This window comes from Dendrobates tinctorius, unplaced genomic scaffold, assembly GCF_039654945.1.
Source record: "Dendrobates tinctorius isolate UK_male_01 unplaced genomic scaffold, ASM3965494v1 ptg000028l, whole genome shotgun sequence".
Classification (NCBI taxonomy): Eukaryota; Metazoa; Chordata; class Amphibia; order Anura; family Dendrobatidae; genus Dendrobates; species Dendrobates tinctorius.
In genome coordinates this window covers 32,281,649-32,290,773 of record NW_027361696.1, presented here as the reverse complement: position 1 = coordinate 32,290,773, position 9,125 = coordinate 32,281,649, and positions in this window count along the sequence as shown.

Sequence of the window (9,125 nt, the reverse complement as noted above, 5' to 3'; positions counted from 1 at the left end):
CCGGGCTCTAGCTTCAGATGATCAATGGCTTCCATTTCTTATGAACGTTGACTCACAATGACATGCAGTGGTGGTTTATCATCAGCTTTCACAGTTTTCCTACTCACAGACGTGTGACATTCCGGCGCACATTTTTAAATGTGCCCTCTCATGCCAATCCCATAGAATCGCCTACGGCCTGTGGCTTCTGTCTTTTGCACTCCAAAGTTACATGACAGATCATGATAGGCAGTGAGCACCATGTCTACATCTCTCCCTGTGATAAAAATTTGATGGAGATGAGTAACGGTGATGGGATCAACGGTACTGCGATACAGCAACACTTTCTTCACAAAGAAATGTTTTCGCTGTCTCCACACACAAATTAATTGAGGGTCAGCATCGCCTCTGAGAATTGTGACGGAAGTTTTTCCCGTGATTAGTAATTCCTAGATTTCTGCCATCACTAGACTTTATGTCAGTAATTGTATGCATCTCATTTCCTATTGCGGAGAGACTGGACTGTCTTACTGAGACAGAAATATATATGAAGATTTAAAAATACCACCAAAAGTGTATACTGGTGTACGCTTCAAATACATTTCCATTTTTCTACTTTTTAGATTGTTGTCTAATCCATACTGAGAACACGGAGATTTTAAATGTTTAAACTATGCTATATATACCTGCTATCCAGTGATAAGGTACCCTTTCTCAACTTTGTAGAATCTGGTCAAATCCATACTGGGCCTGAGAACGTCTGAGTCTGCCTCCTGATCTATAGACATATATTTTTAATATGTAAACTATGCTAAACATACCTGTAATCCAGTGATATGTTACCCTTTCTCACCTTTATCCAATCACGTCTAATCCATACTGGGCCTGAGACCATCTGAGCCTGCCTCCTGATATATAGACATAGGTTTTTAATGTGTAAACCATGCTACATATATACGTGTTATCCGGTGAAACTGTACCCTTTATCAACTTTCTACAATGTTGTCGAATCCATACTGGGCCTGAGAATGGCTGCCGAGCTGTTAAGCAAGCTACAGCAGCTGTGGTTTGGACATGTAATTTTTTCATTTTTTTTAGGGATGCCGGTTAGGCCTAATTCCGGAATTGCGGTTGACCTGCACTTACTGGGAAATCATCATTCGCGGGGAATAATTGGAATCCCAGATCCCCATCACTAACGGTGTTCAGTGGGTTATCTGCACCTGTAAGCGACAAAAGCTGGTCCTTTCAGTGTAGCGCGCATGCAGTCCCGGACATGTAAGGGCATGATAGACCTGTTATTGCTCGATCCCGTGTGCCAGAGCCTCGCGTATCCCTCTAGTAAGCTTGACCCGTACCGCGGGGGCATGCCGGAGTCTCGGTCGTTAACGGAATAAAGCTGAGAAATCGCTAGCACAACTACAAACGGACATACCACACCACACACAGAATCGACAAAGCTTTCAATGTGTGCATCTTTTCTTTAGGTGGCATGGTTGTTGTTTCCTGGGTGGAGTCCAATTAAGCCACAGGCTCCACTCCTGGTGGTGCCCTTTTGGACATTCCTTTAAGGTTCAGCTTTGCATTCATACTGCCCCTGGAAACCAAACACTTTGCCTTCATGGACGCTGTTTGGAGGTTCGTGGGAATAACGCCGCCTGATCGGCAGTTGGCATAATTTATTGGTGGGAAGTCCGACGGTATATGATCGTGTTTGATTTGAGAAATTTTTTTTTTGTGTTTGTATTTTACATTTTTATTCCAGCCTTTCTTGACTTCATAAGGGCATGACAAGTCTATATCTGTGTCTCCTCCACCTGCTCCTTTTACTCTTCCACCTCTTTTCTAAATGTAGTTGCCCTTTTCCATGTTATTTTTGTATTCTGAGCATTGTGTCTGCTTTGGGACACCTTTTAAGGTGTTTTGTAATTGTTTTCTATGTGTTTGTATGTGTTTGCCTGCCATTGTTTTCAATGGGGTTCGACGGTGTTCGACGAACATTCGATGAACTTGCCTTCTGTGCGACGACCCAAAACACTAGCGGGGTGGCTCAACACTACTCCTGATATATAGACGTACATTGTTAATGTTTAAACTATGCTATATATACCTGGTATCTGGTGATACTGTACACTTTCTGCCAGGAAGTCCTCCTCCAACCAGCACTCTAAGTGTATCATTGACACCTGTAACATTGTCCCACATGTGTGATTATTTCTTGTGGATCTTCTTGTTATATTGTGGTGTGAGCCATCCTGAGCGTGCGAGTGTCTATGGGTTAGTCATGCAATTTAGATGTACATTTAAAAATTACCCCAACACTGTATACAGCTCTACGCTTGTGATACATTACCCATTTACTGCTTGTTTGCTTGTTATATTCTGGTCTAATCCAAACTGACCAAGTGAGAGTTATTTTCTGACTGTGGAAATAAATACTGAGATTGACAACAATGACACCTATACTGTGTACAGCTGTACTCTTGAGATCCATTACAGTTTTATGGCTTTTTAGATTGTGTTGTAATCCAAAACAGAGCCTGAGAGTGTCTGTGTGTGCCTCCTCAAATATCTATGGAGATTAAGAATCTGGTGATACTGTACACTTTCTGCCAGGAAGTCCTCCTCCAACCAGCACTCTAAGTGTATCATTGACACCTGTAACATTGTACCACATGTGTGATTATTTCTTGTGGATCTTCTTGTTATATTGTGGTGTGATCCATCCTGAGCATGTGAGAGTCTATGGGTTAGTCCTGCAATTTAGATGTACATTTAAAAATTACCCCAACACTGTATACAGCTCTACGCTTGTGATACATTACCCATTTACTGCTTGTTATATTCTGGTCTAATCCAAACTGACCAAGTGAGAGATATTTTCTGACTGTGGAAATAAATAATGAGATTGACAACAATGACACCTACACTGTGTACAGCTGTACTCTTGAGATCCATTACCGTTTTACAGCTTTTTAGATTGTGTTGTAATCCAATACTGAGCCTGAGAGTGTCTGTGTGTGCCTCCTCAAATATCTACGGAGATTTAGAATGTTTAAACTATACTATATATACCTGCTATCTGATGATACTGTACACTTTGTCTAATTTTTATATTCTTGTCTAATCCATACTGAGCCTGTGAGCGTCTCTGTGTGACTGATGGAATATATAGGGAGATTGACAATTATCCTTTGACTGAATAGAGCTTTACGCTTCTGATACAGTGCCATATATCTGATGTTATTTTGGGTCTATTTTCTGCAAAATTTTGAAGTTTGGTGGAAGAGGCCACGGACGTGGGCGTGGGGGGGAGCAGCTGGTGGTGGTGCATCTGCTGGTAGTGGCAAAAGCACAATAGCAGCTAAGGCAGGAGGTGTTGAGCCTGCGTCATGGTCTGGCTCCGGAACGCCTGGAAGGCTACCTTTTCTGGGGGTATGTTAACCGCTTTTAAAGGCGGAGCATGAGGAACTGGTTTTGGCTTACATTGCCGAAACAGACTCCAGCAAATATGCCCTCCTCTTCTGAAGTTTCAAAAAATGCAAGCACTGAGTCGTCAAGTGCTAGCTCCTGGTCAGGAAGAACCCCTTTCCTTGTGTCCTTCACCCCCACCAAAAGTGAATGATGCAGCAGGCCACACTTCACATTAGTCCATGTAGCTCTTTCTATCATACCATGCCTGGGTTATCAAGTCAAATCGTGAATTCCCAAGTCCAAGATTAATCTGACATGGAGTGTGGGTGGCCAGCCAGGGCAGTGGGGTTAATCGGTACCGGGCCGGTGTCTCATAGGGATGTGTCACGGTGGTGGTAACCCGTTCCGTGACCCTGGGCGTCCATGGAAAGGGGTGAATTACGTTTATAGGTGAATGATACGTGACGCCACCTGTGGTTTCTGATTAGATTGACCAGCGCTGCAGTGTCGCTTCTCTGGGACAGATGTTGTGATGCAGCTAAGATGTAGAAGCCCTGCACAGGTAGGGCCGTAGTCGCAGGGCAGATGAAAGAGTTGGTAGACGGTGTGCAGTGCAGGATGTAGCAGAGCCGTGCGCCAGGCGCAGGAGAAAGATGACAGACACAGTCATGCAGTTCCTTTACCTGTACTTGGTAAGCGCCGCCCAGGACCCAGAGTACAGATGGAGAAGGAGTTGGTCAGCCTGTAAGCCAATTTTGAATTCTCTCTCTGCAGATAGGTAGTGTGGCCTGAGTTCAATGAAGTTCCCCCTGTTGACTCTCTTTTGGAACTTTCTCGTATGTCAGGCAGCCGTAGCCTTTTCCTTCTGGCTCCCACACGTCGATGCTGGGGCCTCCAAGCCTTAGTTGGGTACAGCATCATGAAACAATAACTGACCTCAGGAAGACCAGTCAAAGAAAACACTGCGGCAGCCGGCAAAGGCGCTCAATCAGTGAAATCCTATGTGCATTGCTCCCTGGGAAATGCAAATATGCAAATAAAGTCCGTGGAGCCTCATTTAAGAGTCTCAAACACTGGACTAGCCAGATCTTCCTCCAGGGAAGGACCCAGCCAAGGAGTGGCTCCTTTCAGAAACCACCATTACCACCATATTAAGTGGCCCTTTAAGTCAATATCCAGCTCTTTGAGACTCTTAAATGAGGCTCCACGGACTTTATTTTTATATTAGTTGGGTACAGAGCATTTACAGCTGCTACTTCCTCCGGTTTCTGCTGCAGGAACGTCAGTGTCCCTACAAACTCGGAGACCGGAATCCAGACCATGCGCTCCAGCTAGGAGTGAGCCTTAACTCTGCTCATCCTCCAGCTCCCCTTCTCACGTCCACACACTTCCCCTTCCCTGTACAGAGTGCCCTAACTTACCTCCTCCCGACCACAGAGAGCAGCTCCTCAGCAGTCAGGTTCAGAGGTCTCCCTGCTGGCCTGGAGTGGGAAATGTGTTGTGTGTTGGTTTAACTGCTAGAGAGATCTTTCGTTGCTCCCAAGCATGACATCACACTCCCTAGGAGGAAGGCAATGCCACTGTGGCGACCGTACTCCTGGGGACGCCACAAGTGCACTGATGCCCAGCCACTGCTAGATGATTCTGTTGGTACATTGACCCAGACCACTAAATTCCCCTCACACTCTACGCAGCCAGAATCTGACCCTGAGCAAACTCAGGTTCCCCTTCCCGCATACTATACCACCTTACACGGTGACAAAGAGGAAGGTGCAGATGAAAGTGCAGGTTCCTTGAGCAGGTGGGGGGGGCATACTCATGGGCAATGGCACTGGCACAGGGCCCCTCATAGTATGCAAAATTGTCTCTGCCCACCCCCACCCCCATCCACCGTCAGACACACCGCCACACACGGCCGTACTATGAGGGGCCCTGTGCCAGTGCCGTCGCCAATGAGTGAGCCCCCCCTGCTTGCTCAGGATCACAGCACTTGCAAAGTTGAAATACTTACCTCTCCCTGCTCCACCACCATGACGTCTTCCACGTGTCCTGACAGTGATATTCTGATCAGAGAGCACAATGACATCACGTCTGTACGCCCTCTGCCTAAACAGCCAAGTGCAGTGAGATGGAAGATGGGGACAACGAGGAGTCCAGACTAGTACAGGGATTCCCTAGCGAGGAGACTTATTTAATTGTTTTCATTGTTGGGACAGCAATTTTTTGGGGAGCACTATACTCTGGAGAATGATATATGGGGCCCACCATACACTGGAGCATTCCAAAGGTGGACATCAGACACTTGAGCAGCATTAATAGGGCCCATTATACACTAGAGCATTAGAAATGGGGCCCATTATATATGAAGCATTATTTGGGCCCATAAGACAGTGGAACTTCATCCATGGGGACCAACATATACTGTAGCATTATGTGGAGCTCATAATATACTGTTTCAAACATTAGATGGGATCAATGATTCTGTATGGAGAAATATATGGGCCTCATTACTCTGTATAGCGCACTATGCGGTGCCCATAGTACTGTATGGAGTAATATACTGTCCGTTTTAGGAGCTATTGGAGAATTTAAAATCGATATCAGTCATGAGATGTAAAAAGTGAATTATTTTTCATTGTACTATACCGCTATTTCTCTGCCGTATCGGAGCATCATGAGTTGTGGTATGTGTTAAAGGGGCGCTCTTTGGCCCAGGGCACATGAAAACCAGGAGCCAGCCCTACCCCCCCACAACTTTAACCAAATGACCCCCAGTTTTCAGTGCATAACTATTATTATGAAGTAAATTAAGGTTGACAAGCTTCAGTAATAAAAATTGATGTTTTTGGCATTCAAATGGGCACTGTAGGTGTGTTTACTGTCCTCCACTCCCTGCCGAATTTGCTTCCCATTGACTCGCATTAGGTTTCGTGTTTCAGTCGGCCTTCGACTTTTCACGATAATCGGCCGATTTCGTTCGACCCGACTTTTGAGAAAGTCGGGTTTCATGAAACCGACTCGACCCGAAAAAAGGCAAAGTCGCTCATCTCTAGTTAAAGGAGCCCATTGACACTCTTTGGCCCTGGGCCCACGAAAATCTGGAGCCAGCCCTACCCCCCCCACAACTTTAGCCAAATAACCCCCAGTTTTCAATGCCTAACTATTATTATAAAGTAAATTAAGGTTGACAAGCTTAAGTAATAAGAATTTATGTTTTTGGCATTAAAATGGGCACTGTAGGTGTGTTTCCTGTCCTCCACTCACTGCCGACTTTTCTTCCCCATTGACTTGCATTGGGTTTCGTGTTTCAGTCGGCCTTCGACTTTTCACGATAATCGGCCAATTTCGTTCGACCCGACTTTTGAGAAAGTAGGGTTTCATGAAACCAACTCGACCCGAAAAAAGGCAAAGTCGCTCATCTCTAGTTAAAGGAGCCCATTGACACTCTTTGGCCCTGGGCCCACGAAAATCTGGAGCCAGCCCTACCCCCCCCACAACTTTAGCCAAATAACCCCCAGTTTTCAATGCCTAACTATTATTATAAAGTAAATTAAGGTTGACAAGCTTAAGTAATAAGAATTTATGTTTTTGGCATTAAAATGGGCACTGTAGGTGTGTTTCCTGTCCTCCACTCACTGCCGAATTTTCTTCCCCATTGACTTGCATTGGGTTTCGTGTTTCAGTCGGCCTTCGACTTTTCACGATAATCGGCCAATTTCGTTCGACCCGACTTTTGAGAAAGTCGGGTTTCATGAAACCCGAGTCGACCCGAAAAAAGGCAAAGTCGCTCATCTCTAGTGCCAACAATTTTGTCTGGCCCATTTTTGGGGTGTTGTGTGAAATTATGTCGAATATGCCTTTTTTCCTCTATTTTTATGTTGTTCCAATGCACATTGGAAATAAATATGTGTATAATGAAACTTTTGCAATTGCAGTAAAATTCTGGGAGAAATACTTCATTTTCTGGAACAATTTCAAGGTCGCCAACACTTTTGGCTATGACTGTATGCTCCATAAGGTTTGCCTGTTATTATCGCTGCACATTACTTTACTGCACGACAGAATTTATGTTACTTGATGATAAATATCTTATAAAGCTTCCTTGTGCAGACTGATATTGTGAAGTCAATAATGTCCTTTGTACACTTGTATATTGGGCTCGTGGATGCCTTGGTAAATTACTTGGGATGTTAGCTTGATAGTTCTACAACAAACTCATGGATGAGTGTTTATTGGAACTGCTCTTTAAACTAAAATGTCAATAGGGTTCACTGGTAACGTCTTCTCAAGGTCATGTTAGTCGCAATACATCTTTTTTTTCACCAGTTTTTGACCTCCTTTATCCCCATTTTTGTGCAGCATCTACCTCTAAAAAAGTCTATTGACATGATGCAATGATTCACAAATAATTTTGATGTGATGTAATAAGACTTTGCATATAGTAACACAGATCACAATATATTTGCATTGGTTGACCGAGTTTGGTGGTTTCAATTAATTTTTGGTCAATCAATACCCAATGTGCAAGTTATTACTTCCCAATAAAAAAGGATTTTTTTTGTAAATCCAGTAGTCCTTGTCCTGTGGTTAATACACAAGGGTCCTTTGCTGTTGTTACATTAGCCAGATAATGCCTCAGGATGGCAGCTGTTGATTAACACAATTTGGGAGTCAACAGCTACAGTTGAACATGTGGCCGTAATGTCTGTATGGCTCGAAGATTACTCTCTAAATAAAAAAGAGAAGGGTCATTAGATTACAATATATGAGTAAATGTTAGATGTGTAGTTGGCAGAAGAGTCAGATTCAGGGTTGAATTGGTCTGAAAAAATTACTCTTAAGACTGGTCACTTCTGCAAGGGACTTGCAGTTACTAATGACATCAAGTCTACAAGCCAAGATGTGTACATATTCGGCATGTATAATGCACTTTCTGTATGCATTAGAATAAGAAAGAGGCAAGAAAGCTGTTGATCTTGCACACATCGCGCACACACCCGGCGGTTATCTTTAGATATGAGGTAATCTACTACTAATTCCTCCCGATGTGGAAGTGAGTGCTTCTGGAATAACGCCTAAATGTCCTTTGATAAGCCATCATGATGGGAAAATATATCAGGATAAAATATAAGGTAAAATGTAGGGACAAATTGAATGAGCCTCCAAAAGGCAAGAGTACCTTTTCCAATTCAGTCCCTCCACCGGCTTAACTAAATATTGTATAGATTCTGTTGGAAATTGGCCGTTCTAGAGAAGAGAGAAGCCTAGTACATGATGGATGATGATTGCCAATCCTTGAGAAATTTCACATTACTCAGGGAGCTTGTAACACTTACCAAACGGAAAATTGGAAGAATATATATACGTTGTCCACTGGCGCTACTAACAATACAGTAGTATAGTGTTTATTATCCACCATACTCTGAAATAGTGATCATAAAACAATACAACCTTGTTTAATGTACAGCATTATCTACATACTACATTTACAGTTGGCTCATTATTATAAAGCACTTAAGCACATTATGGGTATTGTTGACGGCTTGGTGAGGGATTTCCTTTTTAGGGTCAGACAGAGTTCGCCGACGTTGAGCGGGGGTGCCATAACTCTTCCCCCTAGGGTGTCAACCTCTGCTGCCAGGTAGGGAAATGGAGTATCAGTATTGTGTGCCCCTAGATTGTCTTCACAAATTACCCTTGTTTCATCCACTCACCGATATACAGTATGTGTG